The 11,585-nt window shown below is 36.6% G+C and overlaps 1 protein-coding gene across 3 annotated transcripts in view; it reads right to left on the minus strand.

Annotated features, from left to right (window-relative positions):
* KIAA1958 (KIAA1958 ortholog) overlaps positions 1-11,585 on the minus strand; it is a 168,900-nt gene that overhangs the window by 71,237 nt on the left and 86,078 nt on the right. The window lies entirely within an intron of this gene.

Genomic DNA, 11,585 nt, shown 5'->3' on the forward strand with positions numbered 1-11,585 from the left:
CTATATATCCATAGATAATAGAGGACATTTTGTTTTTGTAGTTTTTATTTATTCCAACAGAAGAACTTAAAAAAAAAATTCTCCCATGATGACATCACATCATAATCATAAGGAGGAAGGCCACAGTGAAATCTGTGAGAATAATTCTCAAATTCTTTGTGCATAAACAAGTATACTGGGAGATAATGGTAATAAAGTTTGCTCTTACCAAAAAACCCTCTATATTCAGTAAAAACAATAATGTCATATGCCTTCATCTCAAATATTCCACAATCAACTTTATTTACGCTTCATGATCTATGTTTAAAGAGTAATCACATTTAGAAACATACAGAAAAGTATGCAGAATACTAAATTATGCTTACCATGAACCAGAGGGCTCTGTATGAATTACTTTAATCCTTATATCAACCCTAGAGAACACATACATTATTTTCTTCATTTTACAGATGATAAAGCTAAGCCACAGAGAGGTTAAGTGACTTGCCAAAGTCACCCAGAAAATGAGTGGCAGGGCTGGGATTTGCATCCAGGCAGCTGTGTGCCCAGATTTTCACAATTAAGCACTGTGCTTATATTGCCTCTTGTATAATACGAACTCATGTTCCTGCCAGATTTAATAAATGTTAATGATGTCATATTTGTTCCATGGTTTTAAAAGAAAATATCACATAAAGATGACGTGGTACATATATACAATAGATTATTACTCAGCCATAAAAAGGAACTAAATTGTGCCATTTACAGAGACATGGATGGACCTAGAGACTGTCATACAGAGTGAAGTAAGTCAGAAAGAGAAAAAAAAATACTGTATAATATTGCTTATATGTGGAATCTAGAAAAATGGTACAGATGAACTTATTTGCAAAGTAGAAATAGAGACACAGATGTAGAGAACAAACGTAAGGATACCAAGGAGGGGTCAGGTCAGTGGGATGAACTGGGAGATTGGGACTGACATATATATACTACTATGTATAAAATAGATAACTAATGAGAACCTGCTGTATAGCACAGGGAACTCTACTCAGTGCTCTGTGGTGACCTAAATGGGAAGGAAATCCAAAAAAAGAAGGGATATATGTATACATATAGCTGATTCACTTTGCTGTACAGCAGAAACAATACAACATTGTAAAGCAATGATATTCCAATAAAAAATTTTTTAATTAAAAAAATAAAATATCACAGATATTCAAGTTTCCTGTGCACCCATTCTCATCCCCCCTTTCCCCAAAGCAACCACTATCATGTACTGATGCATTATGGGTCCTTCCAGCCCATGTTTCATAATTGATTACTGTGGTATGTGAGAGTGTAACATACAGTACATAGTAATGCCTGTTTGTTTTTTAGGTATTGTACTCTAAATATTATTCAGCAACTCTGTTTTCAAGATTTATCTATATTAATTAATGCAGATCTGCCTGATGCATATATTCCATTGAAAAATACATCACAATTTATCTACTAACAGACACTGAGGTTGTTAACTGATTTTTTCCTTGTTATCACAAAGAAAGTTGCAATGTATACCCCTCCACATTTCTCCTTTTAATGAGGAAATTTCTCTAGGATAGATGCCTAGGAACTGAATGCCAAGGTTATATGATATGCACATCTTTATCAGATACTATAAATTGCTCTCCAAAGTGGTTGTACCAATTATATTCCCACCAGCATGTTCCCCATACTTTCAACAACGTCTGGAGTAAAAATTGATAATTTTTGCCTTTCTGATGGTATAATATTATTGTTTTAATTTACATTTCCCTGATTACCAGTGAGGTTGAACATTTTTCATGTTTATTAACTATATGGGTTTCCTCTTATTAGAAGCACCTTTTCATTTCCTTTGCTCATTTCTCTACTGGATTATTTGACCTTTTCCCTACTGACTTGTGGCAGTTCTTTACATATTCTGTATATGAATATTTTTCGTTATGCACATTAAAATCATCTCAGAGATTATTGCTTGTCTTTTAACTTTATGATATCCCTGTCCCAGCTAAGATTTTAAAGGCTGTCAGCATTTTCAAACTTTTCCTTTATGGTTTGCGCTTTTTGTGTGTCTCATTTAAAAAACTTGTTCCCAACACCAAGGCCGTTTTGCAAGATTTCCTTCAAGCAGTTTTAAGTTTTACATTTCCATATTTAGATCTTTCAATGAGGTTTATTTTCATGTCTGATGTGACGTAAGGATCTAATTTTATTTTGTTCTACACAGATGACCAACTGCACAATATCATTCATTGTCTGGTCCATCCTTCTCCCACTGATTTGTGATGGCTCTATTTCACATACAGTTCACATACATGTGCAGGAGTGTTTCTGGGCTCCCTATTCTGTTCCATGGCTCTATGTGTCTATCTTTGTTGCCAAACTATTCCATTTTAATTACTACAGCTTTATAATAAGTTACATATAATAATGTTATAAATTATATGTTATATAAGGTATAGTGGGTTTTCATTACTGCCTTGGTAAAATGTTGGAGAAGACCTAAATACTTTGAAAAGACATGACGATATAGCCAATTATTTTTCTTTTCATAACAGAGTGACTGTACTTTATCTCATGTCTCCCTCCCATACTCCTTCCCCAGTATAGAAAACAAACCTAAAAACTAATTTAAAACCACAACTTTGTCTTTTCTAAGAATTGCAAAACAGGAAGGAAGGAAGGAGGGAAGTGCCCCTCAGCCAGAGGCTGGAGACCACCATCTCCAGTTCCTTAAAATCATTTTGATCATGGGAGTTCTACTATACATGATAAAACCAAAGACAACCCCCCGCCCCCACTCTGAGAACTGCCCTTTGATCAGCTGGGGAGGAGGGGCTCTGTGACACTTAGGTAGGGGAGAGAAGACCCTGTGACACTGAAGTAGGAAAGTCAACAGCTGGTGATCTTCAAGTACAGAAACAATTGAGACCTGTGATACTCAGCAGAGGGGTGGAAGGTGCCTCCAAAAGCCTATTAGAAGGGGTGCTGATAGTAATATCTGAAAGGGTTCACAGTGTTCAGTAACATGCTTAGGGATCTATAGCTTCATCAAGGTTTAGACCTGCTCTCTCTCTTCCTATGGACATGCAGTCCCGTATCATAATGGGAGAGAGGGACCTGATTTCTTCCCTGTGCAATTAGGTGAGTGGAGTGTTGAGTGGAACAAAGTTATTGATTTTAGATGATGTTACTAACATCAAGCAGTGAGTCCTGGAAACTCCTGGGAGCAGGTACCTAACTTTCTCCCTGGACACGTTCTCAACACTGACTACTTATCGACAGGATAACTGCATGTGTACTACGTGCAGGCATTGTGACTGAAGAGAAGGGTGCTTGGTAGCTCCATTAAAGCCTCCCTCAGCATTACAAGAGAAGGGGTACACAAATAAATTAGGTAAGCATCTAGTCCATTTACTTTCTTCTAAGAGGGCTAATGAAATGAAGCTCACTCCCTTTTACCAGATCTTATCAAACTTTCCACATTTTTACCACCCACTACTGATGTCAACTCAAGGGTGAAATTATGCAAAGAGAAAAAGAAATGGAGGGTAAAAAGGAAGAAAAGAAATAAAATATACGAGACAATATGAAATGTCAATGCATAGATTTCCTAATATCCTCCTTATTTGGGCTACCTCCTGGTGATTTTGAAGGTCAAGTTCTCTGTCTCAGGGGATCAAACTGAGAAATAGTAAAGAAATAAAATAGATCATTTCAGGAAATAGTAGCATCATGTGAACTGACATGAGAAAAAATACACCTAAGAGAAAACAAATCATTCAAAATTAACTTTTAAGGGCTTCCCTGGTGGCTCAGTGGTTGAGAGTCCGCCTGCTAATGCAGGGGATGCAGGTTCGTGCCCTGGTCCAGGAAGATCCCACATGCCACAGAGCGGCTGGGCCCGTGAGCCATGGCCGCTGAGTCTGCGCGTCCGGAGCCTGTGCTCCACAATGGGAGAGGCCACAACAGTGAGAGGCCCGTGTACCGCAAAAAAAAAAAAAAAAAAAAAAAAAAAAAAAAAAAATTAACTTTTAAGAAATACTCAACATTGTGTTAAGAAGCTCCACCTGTCTTTTCCCTCATTTTTCCAAAACTGCTCTTAAAGCCCATAGCCAAATGCAAAGGTACTAAAGTACCTCCTTCTCATTCCCAGTTCGGTGGAACTCCCCACAATGGACATATTTCAGCAAAAACCCCCTCTGGGGAGAGAAGGTTTAGGGTGAGAAGCTATCTCTACCCCTCAACATCTTATGGGTTGCTTACAGTTTGTGTAGCAAGAGAACACACACTATAGGGTATGTTGTATTAGTGGTTACTTACCAAGGGGATATTTATTTTAGCTAAAAATATAAACCTAGTGATAAAAAGAAAATTATTTTATTTTTCATGCCACATCTAGGAGAGGTTAACACCTTTTCTGGGTTCAGAGGTTATATTCCTCCAGCTTCTTTGTTTAAAACAATGAAAGCCCAGTCTAGCTAGTTTAGGCAAGAAAAGAATTTAATAAAGGCCACACAATTTCCCACAATACCAGGAAACCAGGTTTAGAGGGGACCACACCACAGATTTGCACTGCTGGAGACAAACCAGCCACCAAACTCCAGCTTGGGCTTCTAACAGTGGAACACTGCTCCTGCTGCTTCTAGAAACTGGACTGTATTTATCAAAAACAGATTCTTCTAGGTACTTCTTCCTACTTCTTCCTTTTTTTTTTTGGCTGCACCGCACAGCATGTGAGATCGTTTTTTTTTCCTTAAAAAATTTTTTTTTTGGCTTTGTGCGGGCTTTCTCTAGTTGCACTGAGCAGGGGCTAATCTTTGTTGTGGTGTGTGGGCTTCTCATTGCAGTGGCTTCTCTTGTTGCGGAGCACGGTTCCAGGCGCACAGGCTTCAGGAGTTGTGGCACACAGGTTCTAGAGTGCAGGCTCAGTAGTTGTGGCACACGGGCTTAGTTGCTCCGCAGCATGTGGGATCTTCCCAGACCAGGGCTTGAACCTGTGTCCCTTGCATTGGCAGGCAGATTCCTAACCACTGTGTCACCAGGGAAGCTCCCAGCATGTGGGATCTTAGTTCCCCCACCAGGGATCGAACTCATGCCCCCTGCATTGGAAGCATGGAGTCAACCACTGGATCTCCAGGGAAGTCCTAGGTACTTCTGATTAGAGTCTAGAGTTAGTGCATTTGACTGGCAAAGTTTCAGGTCACTAGATTGTGCCCTCACTGAAATATAAACTTGGAAAAGTGAGTTTTTGGCCTCTACAATGGGGAAGTGCAGATATACAAAGGAGGGAATTCTCTCAAAGGGGAAGAGTGTTCAAAGTCACAGTGTGGCCAAAGGGAATAACAATGTGCCCTCTAATGTGGAACCTGCATTTCCTAAATCCCTGTTTCTCAAGCTTCAGTGTGCATACAGATCACCTGGAGATCTTGTTAAAATGCAAATTCTGATTCCGTGGGTCTGGGGTGGGACCTGAGAATCTGCATTCCTAATAAGTTCCCAGATAAGACTCGCCATAGACCATTTTACTAGATGAATAGATGTTACTGCATAAAATCAGAATCTATTATACTTGACTATTCAAGAGTACTGAGCACAGTCTAATAATGGCAGCAATGATGATGACAATGAAAATATTAATAATGGTGGAAACTATTACTTATTGAATGTTTATCACATGTCACGTACTCTCTTTAGTGCTTCATCTATACTTTACATTTGGTCGTCAAACAATCCTGTGAGACAGACATGTTATTACTTTTCAAATGAGGAAACTGAGTCTCAGAGAAATAAACTGACTTAGCTAAGGTCACAAGGCCAGTAGGAGGCAGGGCTGGGAATCAACCTAGGCATGTCTGATCCCAAACTCTGAGTGGCCAAGCTCTACTATCTCAGTGCCCAGCATTGCCTGCCATATCAATCCTCAGATAAGCACCCCTTTATGAAAATGAGGAAAATGATGGTATTAACTGAGCCTGAATTTTAATTTTGCCTCTCTTACCTTTCAGAATTTATGTTGCAGGTCTTCCTGCAGGAAGGTACAGGAAAGGGTGTGGCTAAGAAAGCAAATTTAGTCTTGTTCCATCTTGTAAGAAGAGGCATATATTTCTTGTAGGATAAGAAAATATATAAAATAATGTATGCATGTATATGTATGTATACATATGCATATATGTACAGACATAAAAGCATATGCTTACTTATAAATATTTCTATCCCTTAAATTAGAACACTGCTCTAGTATACCTAGTCTTTGAATGACACATATAAACAACTCCTTTATCTGCCCACACAAAGAAAACTAAATGCTCAAAAAAACAAACAACAGCAACAAAAACCCACCCTACACAAATAGTAGTAGGTGTCTCTGGTGTGCTGCCTCTTTCAAGATTAGAATAAAGAATGTCCCTGGAAGAACACTCCCACCTGACCCCAACACTCAGCTGTGGGGTCTACTTAGGACTGGTCTCAATACAGTTCCCAGGGTATGAGCTTGATGCTTCAAAGACTAATTCGGGTGTTAGTGGGAAGGCGGTGGCACAGGCTCTGTCTACTGCTAGGCATGAATCCCAGCAACACTTGGCAATCGCCTCGGGTACCACGCAGGGATCAAGTATCTATAAGTGAAGCTAATACAAAGGAAGCTGAGACGAGACATGGTAAGAGAGAAAATATAGACATTGTTTGAACCCTGGATAAAAGCTCATTTGAAGATGTGTCCTTCAACTATAACGCAGTTAATTGTCTTTATACATTTATTTTAACTCAGATCTTCTGTTTCTGACAGGAGAAACCATTGTTTATTTGTGTCAACACAAACCACATAACTAGAAGTAATATGCAACTTAATTTTTAAAACCTCACTGAACTCAATTTTACATGAGTAAGTTTCAAAAAGTATTCTATTAAATGCTTTAGACTACATCCATTTTTCTCTGAATGCATTGTTTTATAAAAAATTTAAAAAATTAGTAAAATTAGAAGAAAAAAGATAAAGAGATTAAAAAAAACCCCAAACTGAAAATCTAGAAATAGACCCAGTTATAAACAAAAATGTGATACATAAAATTCAGTGTACAATGGGAATTATTCAATAAGTGATGTTGGAACATTTGACTACCTATAAAAATAATGAAGTGAGGTTCCACCCTAAAATATATTCTGATTGTAGAGTTAAAGGTAAAAAAAGAAAGGAGACAGAAGGGGAGGAGAGGAAAAAGAAAAACAAAAAACAAAACAGAAGACAATATAGGAAAACATTTATTTGATTCAAGACAGGAATTCCTAAGCAAAATGCCAAAGGCAGAAAAGATGATAGCTAACTAGACAGATAGATAGATAGGTAGGTAGAGGTTGAAAGAACAGCCTTCATAAAAATTAAGAAAATCCATACCTCAAAAAATCCCATCAACAAAATTATATAGAAATTAATGGTAGACTCCCCTGGTGGCACAGTGGTTAAGAATCCACCTGCCAATGCAGGGGACACAGGTCTGAGCCCTGGTCCGGGAAGATTCCCTATGCCGTGGAGCAACTAAACCCATGTGCCACAACTACTCAGCCTGCGCTCTAGAGCCCGTGCTCTGCAACGAGAAGCCACAGCAATGAGAAGCCCACACACTGCAACAAAGAGTAGCCCCTGCTCACTGCAACTACAGAAAAAGCCTGTGAGCAGCAATAAAGATCCAATGCAGCCAAAAAATAATAATTAAAAATTAATTTATTTTAAAAATTAATGGTAAAGTGGGAAAATGTATTTTCTATATACATGGATATGTATTTCCAATATATATGATAGACTATGAGTTAATATTTCTAATATATAAAGAACACATATGAATCTATTAGAAAAAGATAACGATGTAGATTTTCAAAAGAAAACACATATATTACAAATGTGAAAAGCAAAAGTTGATTGCTTGCTACAATAAGACTTCTGGGGATAAAAGCTGACTAATAAAAGGGGTTCTCCTACACTGTTGGTGGGAATGTAAGTTGGTACAGCCACTATGGAAAACAGTATGGAGGCTCCTCAGAAAACTAAAAATAGAATGACCATATGATCCAGCAATCCCACTTCTGATAATATATCCAAACAAAACTATAATTCAAAAAGATACATGCACCCCTACATGCACAGCAGCACTATTCACAATAGCCAAAACATGGAAACAACCTAAATGTCCATTGACAGATGAATGGATAAAGAAGACGTGGTATATAAATACAATGGAATACTACTCAGCCATAAAAAAGAATGAAATAATGCCATTCACAGCAACATGGATGCAACTAGAGATTATCAAACTAAGTGAAGTAAGTCAGAAAGAGAAAGGCAAATACCATATGATATCACTTATATATGGAACCTAAAAGATGGCACAAATGAACCTATCTACAAAACAGAAACAGACTCATAGACATAGAGAACAGATTTGTGGTTACCAAGGGGGAAGGGGCAGGAAAAGGGATGGACTGGGAGTTTGGGGTTGGTAGATGCAAACTATTACATTCAGAATGGATAAACAACAGGGTCCTAATGGATAGCACAGGGAATTATATTCAATATCCTGTGATAAAACATGATGGAAAACAATATAAAAAAAGAATGTATACATGTGTATAACTGAGTCACTTTGCTGTACAGCAGAGATTAGCACAACATTGTAAATCAACTATACTTCAAATAAACATGGGGGTTCTTGCACAAAATCATAAAAGAAGCTGTGTGTATATTTAAGAAATATACACATAGAAACCCAACTCATGATGCAATAAAAATTTAAATTTATGACAAATGCTCCAAATTTACATAAAAATCTCAAAAATTAATGGAATCGAAACCACTGCGAGATAGTCAATAATTCTTCAAATAATGTATGTCCTCTTTACTTATGACTGTTTGATAAGATTTGAGTTGAGCATTGTAATAGGGCTGACATGAAAATTATAATTTTATCCACACATTGTTAACATTTTGTAACCTTGTGAGTTTAGTTCTAAACAGAAATAAGAACGGTTTTCCAATAGGGAAACAGATTTTTCTAGGCTGCACTGCACATCTTGTGGGATCTTAGGTCCCTGACCAGGGACTGAACCCAGGGCCACGACAATGAAAGCACCAAGTCCTAACCACTGGACCGCCAGGGAACTGCCAGGAAATAGAATTTAAATGACATCAGTAAAACTAAACAAAAAGGAACAATTTCTTTGTTTCTGTCTGACTAGTCATTTGTCAAATTATTTATTTTAAAAATATTATTCAAAGATATGCAGTATTTCTACAATAATTTTATAAAGACTAATGGTTACACAACATCCATTTTAAAAGTACCTGATGTTGCTTTTAGCTAGTTCTTTCAGAACCTTTCTTCTTTGCTTAGTCCTAAGTGTGCTTTAAATATTAAGTGATTAAGGTCCATCTGTACATATTCATTCACATACATTTGGATGTGCTGGATTCTAAATTTTTAAAAAAAACCTATGTTTAAAATAAATTTATTCTAATATAAATAAATATGCAAATAAATAAATAAAACTTTTAGAGCACAGAGCCTAGTTCCGGCTCTACAGAACAAAGGTAAATTATAAGTTAACTTTATATATCTCTCATAAAAAAAAGTATCAATCAGATTTTTATTTGTTGCATTGATGTTTCCAGTCCAAATAGCGTTTCTCTAAAGCTAATAATATCTTAGCAATATAATGTCCTTCCACAGAACAATGGATCAAAACATCAGGATCATTCTTTAGGAAATTCCTATTACAGTTACTTTGAGCCTCAATGTCTCATTTACTATACACATACTAGTGGACTAATATCCACTAGGCAGATGCAAGGAAATCTTTCAACTTGCTTTTGCAGGGGTAAATTATTAGAAGGACATACAATACAAACAACAGTTTTACTAAGCTGTTTTGCTATACTGGACCACTTTGTAACATACATTTCTGAATTCTACCCTCAAATATAAATTAAGTGAGAATGTAGAAACTCTGTCACGCTATCTCCTACTTTACAAAAAAAAGGGGGGGGAGGGGGACAAATAAATAAACCAAATTCACAACTATTTAAGTGAAAAGGTACTACTTATATCCTATATGTATCAAGAGTTAGAGTCTTAATACAAAGACTTTCACAAGCCTAATAAAGAGAATATTGTGTCTAATGATGTGAATATTGGCCAAAGACCATGTTGTGATTGATTGATTTAAAACTAGAAAGGAAGGAAGGAAGAAGGAGAGACAGCCCAGGGAATGGGAGAGAATATTTACAAATCATATTTAATAGAAGACTTATAACCAGAATCTATAAAGAACTCTTATAACTCACCAATAAAAAGACAACATAACTAGAAAATGGGCAAAGGATCTGAATGGATTTTTCTCAAAAGAAAGGTATACAAATGGCCAATAAGCACGTTAAAAAAATATAGTCATTAGAGTAATACAAAACGAAACTACAACAAGTTACTACTTCACACACCCAGCAGGATAATTTTTTCAATGGAAAATAGAAAGTGTTAGTGAGCATATGGTGAAATAGGAATCTTTTAAAATTGTTGGTGAGATTGTAAAATGGTGAAGCTGCTTTGGAACACCGGTTGGCAGTTCCTCAAACATAGAGTTACCATATGACCCAGCGATTCCACCTCTAGGTAGCTGCCCAAGTGAAATGAAAATATATGTCCACACAAAAACTTGTATATAAATGATATTAGCAGCATTATTTACCACAGCCAAAAAATGGAAACAACCTAAGCATCCATCAGCTGATAAAAGAAAAACAAAATGTGGTTTATCCATACAATGAAATAGAAAGGAAAATAACACTGATAGATGCTACCACATAGATTAACCTTAAAAAAATTATGCTAAGTACAAGAAGGCCATCATAAAAGGCCACAAAATAAGAGTCTATTTATATGAAATGTGCACAACAGGTAGATCCATAGAGACAGAAAGTAGATGAGTGGTTGACTGGGGCCGGGAGGAGGGAAAGAATTACTGCTAACGGGTGTGGGGTTTCTTTCTGGGGTGATGAAAATATTTTGAAATTAGATACTAGTGATGGTTACTAATAGCCAAGATTAAATAAATACTGAATGTTAGAATTACAGAACATTTAGAATGTTAGAATTACAGATAGGGGCCTCACATAATTATTTCTTTCTCCTCTCAATCCATTCCAGTTAGGTCTATGTATTCCAGAAATGCAAGTTACCTGATTATTATAAATTTTGAGAGACAAAATAAAATACTTCTTCCAGATATATTTGTTGCTTTTTAAAAAAACTTGTTTTAAACTGCCACACCAACTAAAATGAATAAAGTGCTAAATTGGTTCAAATAAATAATATTGAAAAAATCAGGTCTATTTTCATCGTATGCCTAAACCAACATCATTTTGGCTTCAAAACAGTAACCAAGAGCATTAAAAAAAACTTTCAAAAATAAATTTACTTATTAAAATTCAGCTTAAGATCAGATACAAACCTTAAATACAGCCATGCAATATCAACAGCACAATCCTACAGCTGTCCTCTCAGCCCTGAGGTACATCGACTGGATAGATGGCCTTA

This window comes from Kogia breviceps, chromosome 8, assembly GCF_026419965.1.
Source record: "Kogia breviceps isolate mKogBre1 chromosome 8, mKogBre1 haplotype 1, whole genome shotgun sequence".
Classification (NCBI taxonomy): Eukaryota; Metazoa; Chordata; class Mammalia; order Artiodactyla; family Physeteridae; genus Kogia; species Kogia breviceps.